At 60.3% G+C, this 11261-nt stretch overlaps 1 non-coding gene across 1 annotated transcript; it reads left to right on the plus strand.

The window, feature by feature from the left end:
- On the plus strand, nt 1–68 carry MIR133A-2 (microRNA mir-133a-2). The gene has a single exon (NR_032984.1). It is a non-coding gene; the product is annotated as a microRNA mir-133a-2 (primary transcript).
- The last annotated feature ends 11193 nt before the right edge of the window (nt 69–11261 follow it).

Genomic DNA, 11261 nt, shown 5'->3' on the forward strand with positions numbered 1-11261 from the left:
GCTAAAGCTGGTAAAATGGAACCAAATCAACTGTTCAATGGATTTGGTCCCCTTCAACCAGCTGTAGCTGTGCATTGATCGCACCGTCGGCCCGGCTGGAGGACACGGTTGGTCCAGGCGGACGCCCAGCATGGCCCGTGGTCAGCTCCAAGTAAGCGAACCTCTGCCCAGGCCCTGATCTGCCTCAGGGTGGAATCTCCGGGCCACCCCACCTGAGGCTGGTGGCTGCAGGAACCGGGACGCCCCAACTCCCGCGAGTGTGGGCTCCTCAGAGATGCCCTCCCGGCAGCCGGCCAGGGGTCAGCAGAGCTGTGGCTGCCCCCGTCCCCAACAATCCTTGCCAGGTCACTGTGAAAATAAAGGTTCATTCTCACACCAGAGCCTTACTTGAAAATGTGTGTTCTGGAGCCTGCGCGGTGCAGGTCCTGGGAGGGGCCTCTGCTCTGCCCGGTCCCACGAAGGCTGACCCATAGCTTCTGCTCTGCTTTCTCCTTCAAAGTGACCTTGGCCCCAGGAGGCCCTCTGCAGTGGAGGGCAGCGACGTTGTGCTGACGACCTGAGGGAGGTCAGGGGTCTCCATGTGGTGGTTGGGGCAGGCCCAGGTGGGCGGCCCGCACATCCCAGTGTCATTTCCACCACCCCAGCTTCTGGGACGGCCAGCTGGTGGTCCACTGGCCCCTGCAGGCCTCCCACGATGGACGGGAGGAGCGAGGCCAGGGCCTCTCCTGCGCCCTCTGAAGAGCCCACGCAGGTGAGGCCAGGGCGGCTCTGAGGGACCAGCCGTGCATAAGTGGTCCTGAGAAGACCACAGGGAAAATGGGCCTCACAGAGGGCGAGGCAGCACCTCTCTCTCAGTTTTGGGGTGCTGGGCTCCTGGGAGACCCCTGTGAGGTCCATTGAACAGGACTCCTCGCTGTGCTCCTCTCTGGAAGGCTCCTGGGAAGCCCACTGTGCCCCAGGCTCCCGTCCCCAGCAGAGGCAGGGACCACCACATGGCCGGCACAGGCACCAGCGAGCATGTCTGCCATCAGCTGAGGTTTATGGGGCCAGCTGTAGGCACGGGCCAGTGGCATTTAAACCCTGTAAGCAGGGACCTCCCGACTCACTCGCCCCTTTTCGGGCAGAGCCTGGCACTGGGGGGTAGCAGGCCTGAGGCCTAGGTGGGCTCATGGGGCTCCCGACAGGCAGCCTCTAGGCTCAGGGGTCCGAGGTCTGCCGGGAGTAAACGCTGACTTCTTCCCAGAGTGGCAGGGACCGAGGTGCCTCGCCTCTGGGACCACCGGCTGTCACCCCCTCCCTGCTGTGCTTCCCCGAGCCCCGGGGGAGGGGGAGCCACTGTCTGCCCTTAGGTCTGCTGCAGGGGTGGGCCTGGGCCTGTCCCGGGAGGAGGACTTTGGAAATTCCCCCAAACTGAGGAGGGAGGGGTGGGGCGAGGCCAGGTCTGCCCAAGCCTCCCACCTCCTTCCCGCCCGAAGCAGCTCTCCGTCCAGTGTGAAACGCTGCACCTGGCTGAGGACTCTGGGCCGCCCCACGCTCCTCAGGGAAGGAAACCGGCCCCTCTGCTGTCTGCCACGGCCCAGCACAGATGCTCGGCCCCAGGGAGAAGCAGCCAGTCGGCTTTTCATCTGATTAGATACAGTAATGTCCATCTCCCACGGTGGCCAGAGCCATCAGCAGCCGGGAACTGAGGATCTATCCCTGGGGGGCGCTTTTATTTGAGGAAGATTAGCCCTGAGCTAACTGCTGCCAATCCTCCTCTTTTTGCTGAGGAAGACTGGCCCTGAGCTAACACTCGTGCCCATCCTCCTCTACTTTATATGTGGAACGCCTGCCACAGCATGGCTTGCCAAGCAGTGCATATGTCAGCACCTGGAATCCAAACCGCTGAACCGTGGGCCTCTGACGTGGAACATGCGAACTTAACCGCTGTGCCACTGGGCTGGCCCCCCAGGCGAGGCTTTTCGTGCCAACGCTGTGCTAGGACGAGGGGCCAGTTCTGACTGGGCATCTGCTCAGGAAGCCCTGAGACGGGCAGACGCCCTTTGAGCTTTTGGTTCCAGTCAGGACACGACCCCAGCTGTGGGTGGGACCACCTGCCCACGGCCCATCCCCTGCTCTCACAGTGCTGGGAGCAGGGCAGAGAGACCTGGCTCCCTGGCAGGTGTCCAAAATGAGTGGGACCCAGCTGGCGGTGGGGCTGAACCGAGTTCTCCGTGGAGTGGAGTGGCTCTGTCCTGGGCCTTGCTGAGGGCTGCGTCCCGATGTGTAGGGTGGGCTGTCTCAGCTCCCCCCTCCCGGGCAGCCTGCCTGGCACAGGCCCAATGTGCCCCCCAAGCCAGTGCCCATCTCTAGAGCAGGTCCACTGGGATCAGGGCCCAGAAGTGGGGACAGTGCAGGGACACAGGCCCATCCTGAGGGCAACACCTCTTCCTGCCTCACACCCCGCCTGCTCATCACAGTCCTAGGGTCCGTGCCCACCCAGGGGCCGGGAGGGCTCCAGTGGAGCACCTGGGACCTTGTTAGGGCCGCCCGAAGGGCTCACGCACCGCAGCTCCCCAGTGGGCCTTCGACTGGAAGGGAAAGCCTGGCGCCACATGGACAGCAGGTCCTCCCACAGCTGTAACTCGCTTTTCTCTTGGGGAACAGAAACCAGGTTGGGTGTGAGTCTGTAGTTTTAGTACTGACAGTAGCTTTTAGTTAGTTCTGTAGAGACCCCCAGGAGGACATTCTGAGACTGGTGCCGGGGGCTGTGCGCCTCCCAGGATGAGGGGCAGACGTCTGACTCCAGCCGGCGCTTTCCGAGGAGGGTGGCCGGGAACGTGGGGCGGGACCTTCGACAGACGTCTGTGCCTGAGTGCGTGGGTTTTCTCCGCGTGTAAGTGAGGCCGCATCGGCAGGCTCACCAGGAGACAGCGGGATGGGTGCTCCGACTCAAAATCGGAATGCGGAGCAGAACGACAGGTCACAAGGCATTTCCCATCATGCAAAGCTGGATGTATTTCCTGGCCCTCCCACTGGAAATGGGCTCCTGGGGGAGCAAGGCCGATCCTGCAGAAGTTTCTAGATGAAGAGTCTCTGTGTCTTCCAGCACCAACCGGTGGACCCGATAGCTGATGGAATAATTTGCGTCTTTTCAATGTGAACTGACGTCGCCGCAGAGCCCTGACGATGAAGCTCAGAGGTCTGCTCATCCCTCTTTTTGCTAAGTGGCCCCGTCACGCATAAAAATATCAAATCGACAGCGAGACACTCTCCCCAGATGGTGGGAACTGCAGCTTCCGTGACCCCCTTGCTGTCCGGTTGGGTCCTTTCCTTCTTCCCACCTGCCTTCCTGCTGCGACTGGGGCAGGCTCTGGCGAGTCCTGGGAGAGCCCACCCACCAGCCCTTCTGGCGTCTCTCTGGAGGACCCCAGGGGCTGGGCCGAAGGGGGCTGTTCCTGAAGCTGTGTGGGGTTACCCCTGCCCCCCCAGGCTCTGGGCTCCATCACCCCGACCTCTTGGGGTAGCGGGTGCTCAGCCAAAGTGGGCTGCCTAGGCCCGCACGAATCACTCTGCCCTTTGCCTAGACCTTTTCTGGGTGGCCTACAGCCCTTGTTTGGCCTCGGGATGCAGCCGGGGCGACCCCTCGCTGGTCTCTCAGAGGCAAGGGGTTCGGGGTGAGGGCTGACGGTTCTAGGAGGTCACGACCTCACAGGGCGGCCTTTGGACGAAGTTCACCCAGTAAACACTCCTTCCTGGGGAGGAGGTTTTACAGTAGCCTCATTTCCCAGGAAATTGTTCCAACCTGGTGTCTCCACTGCCAGGCCCCCTCCCCTGAGGGCGGCTGTGGAGCACGGAGGTCAGGCGAGGCCACGCCCCAAGATGGTCAATCCAACACGAGAAGGGAATTGAGGCAGAAGGATCCCAACTCTGCTTGAGGACGTGTTGAGGGTGGGGCTGGGGAATCCCAGGACAGAAGCTCCCCTCCTTCAAGGTGGGGAGGGGGGCTCTGGCCAGCATGGAGGAGAAGGAAGGCCCAGTGAGGACTCCAGCCTGGACCCCCAGACCGTCTTTCGCCCCCTTCATTTGTGGGACACACCAAAGACACAAGGGTGGGCTGACGCCACCAGCAGTGGTGGCAGGGCCATGGGAGAGCCAGGCTGGTGTCTGCTGGGAGAAATGAGTGCCAGGAACACCTGACATTTGTCACAAAACTGAGTGGAGGCTACCGGGTCCCTGGCTTGGTTTTTGTCAGAGAAGCTGGCTATTCTCAGGGTTGCCCATGCAGCAAATCCCAGTATCCCCTCGGAGTGAATTCCTGGCACCAAGAATGCGGGAAATTGTCCCAAGGAGAGAGTTCTTGTGTCCTCATTTGTTTATGCCACTGTCGGTCTCAGATAGTAGAGATCACTCTCTGTTGTGAATTGGACAAACAGGAGCGTGAGAGCTCTTGGGGAGGGAGGACTGAAACCCACTGCCCACCTTGTCCACGCTGCTAGCTGCAGGCTGGACCCCACTGGTGCAGCCGCTGCCCCACTGGGAGGTGAGACCCTTGGGGGAGACGGGGTTAGGAGAGCAGGGGTGGGGCTGCACCCACTGGGTGGCCAGGAGAGGCCTCTTATGTGAGTGTCATGCAGAGTCGGCCCCTTCACAGTGCTTGTTGAATAAAACTAAGACTTGAGGACAGCACTGTGAGCCCGCCTGGCCAGAGCCCTCAAGGGAGGCCCTGTGCTGCCGTGAAGCCACCCTTGGCCAGAGAAGGCCTCTGGCGAAGTCCTGCTCTGCGACCTTGGGGAGACGTCCCCAAGCCTGTTCTCGTCTGGAAATTGGGTCTCTCCTGCAAACCTCCTCACGGGAGGTGCAGCCCCCTGGGTACACAGCCCACATGGGTCTCATCTCCCTCACCGGGGTACACAGCCCACACGGGTCGCATCTCCCTCCCCGGGGTACACAGCCTGCATGGGGCACACCTCCATCCCATCCCTGTTCCATCTCACGCAGCCTGACATGCAGTACTCGTCCACGGGGAGTCTGGGGCCAAGGGATTTAGGGAGCCTCTTGGAGTGCAGCCTGTGCTCTCCCACACATCCAGATTCCCCTCGGGACCCCAGTCCCAAGGAGCTCGGTCCTCTCACTGCTGGAACAGTGATGGTGGGCTCCTGAGCGAGCCTTGCCCCTGCCTGCCTGGGGGCCACCTAAGCTTTAGCATCCATAGCTGACCCCCCCAACCCCCCAATAATGCCAGCTGTCACCAGGAAGCCCCCTCCCACACCCACAGCACTGACCTTCTGGCCACTCTCCGTGAAGGTCACGTCAGCTCTTATTTGGCACCGTTTCTAATCAATCCTGTCTGTCATAATAACAACATAATAATAAAAATAGCTGCTGAGTTTATACATCATGTGTATCCTCAACCCCCAAACGGAAAGTCCCCCCACCCCATGCCAGGAGCTCCTGGCTTGAGGAGAGAGAGCTCACAGCACTGGACGGGGCCCTGGTGAAGGCTGGGGACAGGAAGCCTGGTGACCTGTTTCAGGACCAGCCAGTGGTTCACTGAAAACCCTGGGTGCATAATTTGCGCTCTGCACCTGTGCAAATCCTGGCAGGGAGGCCAGCCCCTTCAGGCTGGGGAGTGGGCCCAGCTGTGACGGAACAGAGCAGCAAGAATGCAGCCGCGAGGCCGCATCTTCAGCACCCGCTCGCGGACAGCTCCACAGGCCGCCCTCACTGCCTGTCGCTGCGACTGTGGGCGGGCGGCAGGTGGACAGAGGGGCAGGGACGGTCCGTGCGCACACCCGGGAGGCAGCCTTGAAGGAGCCCCAACCCCCACTGGGTGGCAACAGGACGGCTCCCCTTGCTGTGTCCCCGAGGCCCAGGAACTGAGCCTCCGGCCAGAGGAGGACAAGATCAGCTGCAGCCAACAAACCCTCCAAACCCTCGAGCTGGAAGATGAGGGCCATTAATTTGAGTCTCGGCAAGTTAATTAAAATGCTTGCTTGCTAATGGCTCCCGGGCACAACTTGGAGTGAGGGTGTTAACACAGAGACTCCATATATTTGGGGACTCCCTGGTCTGAAAACAGGCACGCCAAGCTTCTAATACGCCCTCCACGTGAATTATTAATGCGGCGCTGTGTTAATTGTATCGATATATTAATAATTAATAACGACATGCTAATAACTGCCGTCCTGGCTAGTCTATGCTGCTCCCTCACATCCTCCCTGTGAAGTCCTGCCCTGGGATGAGGAAAGTACACTCCAAGGGGCCAACAGCTCACCCAAGGGGAGTTGGGGGGCAGGGGGCCAATCGCTGAATAGGGGCCCTCACGCCGTGGGAGGAGGTGCAGGAGAAGGTGGCACCAAATTGCATCTCGGTGCAGGTTCTCCTCCAGGTGCATCTGGGAGGGAGCCCAAGGGCACAGCCAGGCATCTCGTTGAGCAGAGACGGGAGCTGCAAAGACCATTTGCCGAGGTGTCCACACCTCCGGCTGAAAGCTCCTGCCGCTGCCCTGGCAGGATGTGCAGGGACGTGGGCTCCAGGCCAGCCTGGGTTCCAGCCCCGCTCCTCTCCTGGTGTGAGGCCTGGGCAGGTCTCTTCAGCTCTCCAGGCTCCGTTTTACTGTCTGCAGAATGGACACAGCCGTCGTATCACCTTCCGGAGGGTTCAGACCTGGCAGGCACATGGTACTTGGCAAAAGCAGACCCTTGGAGGAGGTGGTATCAGCCCTCTGAGAATTTTCCTACTTTATTTCCTTGGAAAGCATTGGAGTAAATTCTAGAAATTGCCATGTTCCCTAGCGTGAGTTCCCCCTGCCCGGCAGGAAAAGGAAGGCAGGCGTAGGCTTGTTCTAAAGATAAAGGTCTGGGCGGTTGGTGTTTGGAAAACATGGTGACAGCCCCCTGGAAACGGGCCATAAATGTCATGGTGCCCACAGTGCAGGCCCAGGCCAGCACCAGGAGCCCTCCCGATGCGCATGACCTCCGTCCACCTTCTTGACGACACTTTGACCCCGATCACGGTTTTTAGCCCCATTTTACGAGGGGGCGGAGAGGGAGGCTCCAGCAACATAAGTGCCTCACCAAGGTCACTGCCCGCGGAATGGCCCAGCTGGGCTTCACACACAGGCGGAAGTTTCCAGAACCAGAGAGCACAGCCAGCAGGTGCCCCGCCTCCCATCCAACAGTTGGAGAGGCCGGCACAATGCGCCTCCCAGATGCCGCCCTCCCCCCAGCACGTTCCTGCACCTGGCCCCCCTCCCTTCCCCTCCCCTTCCCCTTTCTCTCCTCCTCCTCCTCTTCTCTCTCTGTCTCTGTGTGTGTCTCTCTCCTTCTCTCCCCTGTGTAATGATGGCTCCAACATGGTTATCAGGAGGGGCCCCTGAGCATATGCAGCCTGTCCCTGACTGGGGCACATATGGGATGATGTCCCCAAGCACACACGGGGACACTCGGCAGCCCCCACAGCTGCCTGTCTGTGCTCATGTCCTTGACCTTCAGGGCTGGCTCCTCCAGGGCGGTGAGACTTAGAGCAGAGCTGGGAACTATGAAGGAAAGCCCTGGAACTTGCTTCTATTCTCTTTTGACAACTTACCCGAACAGGCCTCTCACTCCTGAGCAAAGTGTCTCCTCCACCTCTTGGCAAGATTCCGAGGCCCAGAGGGACCCCCATGAGCCTTCATCCCATGGTGTTTCCTAGGGGAGGGGCAGGCTCATCAAGGTCACCATGAGGACGTGGGACCTGGGCTCCTTTAGAGAAAAATGACTTCTCCCCGGTGGAGGCTGGCTCTCATCTCAGCCAGGGAATTGGGGAGGGTTTCCTCTGCAGAGCCCACACCAGGGCAGGGCTCTGTCCAGAGCGGCCTGGGGAAGGGCCCACCGGGCAGTGTTGTTTCCTCCCAGTGCTCCCCAGACCCCCACGTGCCTGCCACTGGGATGTGGGGGCAGGAGGCCTTCCAGGAAAAGCAGAGGCACAGAGTCGGTGTGATGGGGCTGAGGCTGCTGGGTGACCTTGAGCAAATGGCAGCACGTCCCCGCCCTTCAGTGTCCTAGGCCACGAGTGTTCCGGGTGGTCAGGGGTTGAGGGAGGACAGGTGCTCAGCTCCTTGCAGCAGGGGAACTGGTGGGCTGGCAGGGAAGACAGCCCCTCGCAGCCCCTGGACCCAGAGGCCTGTGGCACCCCCTCCACAGAGACCCCACCTTTGCAGGCCTGGCCCCCCTCTCCGAGGTGCTGTCTCTGCCCTTGAGGCAGGAGGAGGCCCCTGATGCCATGTGACAACATTAGGGACCTGGTGAACAAGGCCTCCAGCAACTGCCAAATCGCGGCGGGCCTGCGGGCACCGAGACGAGCTCGCGAGAGGCTGTGTGGTCATGGGAGGCCACGTGGCATGGCGGTGCTGGGACAATGGCTGCCAAGCCTCTGCACGTGCAGGGGGCTTTGAACATAAGGCTGCCCTGGAGAAACTGCTGGGCAGAGATTTGGGGCCGGGGCTGGGGCCGGGGCCGGGCAGACAGGAGCAAGGCCTTGAAGGAACAGCAATGGGAGGGACTGCAGGGAATCCTGGGAAATTCCAGTCTTGGGATGAGGTCTGTGATCCTGGACAAAGGGGCGGGCTCCACCTTTAGGGGCTGTTTGCTGTTCTAAGCTGGACGTTAAACAAGGCCATGTCTGCTGGGCCTCTGGGTCCCCATCCCTGAGGACAGGGTGGGGCGAGATGGGCTCTGCCTTTGAGCCAGTTCTCAGCTCTTTTCCTCCCTCCAGATTTCTGTGGGGCTTCCTGGGACCCGAGGAAACTGAGATCTGGAGGGCAGCACAGCCTTTGTGTCTCCCTGTATCAGTCAAGGCTCTCAGGAGAAACAGAGGGATGGGTCTGTGTCCACATCTACATCCATGTCCATATCCTATCTATGTCTGTCGATCTGTCTGTCTATCTGTCTATCCAGCTGTCTATCTAGAATGAGAGAGAGAGATGTCTTGCAAGGAACTGGCTCATGCACTGTGGGGACCAGCCAGTGTAGGTGTGGAGGCCGGCCGGCAGGCTGAACGTTCAGGTGAGAGTGGCTGTTTCAGTCTGGAAACAGGCAGGGTCTCCATGTTGCCACCTGGAGGAGGATTCCTTCTCCTTCCAGAAACCTCAGTCTTTGCTCTTAAGGCCTCAGCTGCTTGGGTGAAGCCCACTCTCATTACGGGTGGTCCTCTGCTTTACTCAAAGTTGGTTGTTTTAAGTGTTGATCACTCTGAAAATGCCTTCCCGGCAACATATGGAACGCTGTTTGACCAAACAACTGGGTGCTGAGGCCCAGCTGAGTCAGCACCTGAGATCAACCATCACCCCCCGACCCCCGCAATGGGGGTTCTTCCAAACCCCACCGCAGGAGACACGGGGGGCTTTGGCATTCATGGGAATTAGGTCAGACTTTCTACCCGACTTTCAGAGGAGGCCCCACGATCAGGTGACGTGGGTCCCAGATGGATTTGTGGCCCCCTGGCCCCCGGGAGCCCACCAGGGTGGTCACCGCCGAGCTCTGCCCCCATCCCGCATTCCTTCACCTGTCCGGGAAATACTCACAGGGAGGACTTCTGCTGCCTGGGGCTCACAGTCTGGTGGGGTCAAGACACGTGGGGGCCCACGGAAGGGCCCACACCTCAAACACACACATGTCCCCTGTAGGTGATGGGTCAGCCACTCCGACAAGGTGGCTAGCTGTCCAGTCAGAATTGGCTGCGGGCAGCTCTGGTGCAATGTTGATGTAACCACAGCCTGTGGGCATCCAGAATGTTCCCTGCCCAGGGTGGCCACCAGGTGGCCTGCCCAGAGCTGTGTCTCCCAGCCAGCCACACCCCTCGGTGCAGCTCAGCCAGACATGCAAAGGCAGAGCGGGAGGAGTGGTCTGGGGACTCAGGCTGACACTGCTTGGACCATGTGACCCAGCAAGTCGCTGCCTCTCTCCTGGCCTCGGTTTCTTCATCTGTAAAGTGGGGGCGGCAGAGAACCGGTGGGACACGTTGGAGCCAGAGAATCGCTTGGCAGCCGAGAGCTCCGTGGGAACAGCCGGCTGAGGTTCCTCCCTGGGTGAAGAGATGCTGAGGCTGGTGGTGCCCCGGATCCCACCCCACCCTGGGCCTGGCGATCTCAGCAGGGCCTGGCAACACTCACGCAGCTCGTCCTTGCAGCCGACACTTACTGGGCTGCCAGGGGCTCTGCACCATTGGCTCTGGAAACGTAAGCAAGGAAGACACGTCATTCCTGCTCCCAGGATTTCACAGATGTGGGGACTACGTGATCCTGAGACCAAGTGTGGAAATTGAATTTGGTGACTTTGCACTGTTTAAATGCACTGAGGAGATCCTCCTGTGAGAGCCCATCTGATCACTCTCTCGCTCAGCTGCCAGCTACCAGGAAGCAGATCTCAGCACACAGGCCCTGGATGCCCAGGTTCCAGGTGATGAGTTGACAGATGGCAGCAGAAATAAGGTTCCTGGTGTGGTTGTCCAGAGTATGAACTCTGACCATAGAGTTCTTAGAGCATCTGGTGGGACCAAGTGTCCTGGGGACACACTCCCGAAAGAGCTACTTCGACCAGACTTTCTTCCCAGCATAGCTGGGGTTGGGTCCCCACCGGCACGGCCAGCACTGCCCTGGGGACTGTGAGGCCAGAAGGCAGAGGAAGGGACTCTCCTGAAAGAAAAATGCGGGTGTGACGTGAGCCCCAAAGCCAGCCCTGGTCTGGGCATCGAGGTTGTGACAAGTGCAGTGTTCATTTGGGTTCTCTGAAGCAGACCCTGGACAAAGGTTAAGGGCATGTGGTTTGTATGGAGGTGATGCACAAGCAGGGTGAGGAGTCAGGAGGTGAGACCAGGAGGGCGGGAGAGACAACAAAGGCCGAGTGAGTGAGAGGTGGCCCTCGTGGCTGGGGCAGTTCTCCTGAGCACCCTCCCATGCACAGTTGAGCCTGTGCAGAGCTGCCCCGAGTGGGGGCTGCTGGCCACCTATCCAACATCATCCTTCCTGGTTGCAGTCTCTCCTGGGGGCATGGACTCCCACGCTGTCAGCCTGCCACCCTCATGCCTTCCACTCTGGGCCAGAGATGACCTCAGGAGGAGATGTCTGTGGTGGCCTCCAGGGTGGGTGCAGGGACCCCCACAGCCTCTGCTGTGCGGCTCCCTTTCAGCACCGCGGACAGCGGCCACTGGGCTCCAAGGACCGGGTGTCCACGTGCGCTGGGCCTGGGCTGGTCCCTGCTGGGGTCTGTGTTCGTCCTGGAAACCACACGCTCGGCAGGCAG

This window comes from Equus caballus, chromosome 22, assembly GCF_041296265.1.
Source record: "Equus caballus isolate H_3958 breed thoroughbred chromosome 22, TB-T2T, whole genome shotgun sequence".
NCBI classification, from domain to species: domain Eukaryota; kingdom Metazoa; phylum Chordata; class Mammalia; order Perissodactyla; family Equidae; genus Equus; species Equus caballus.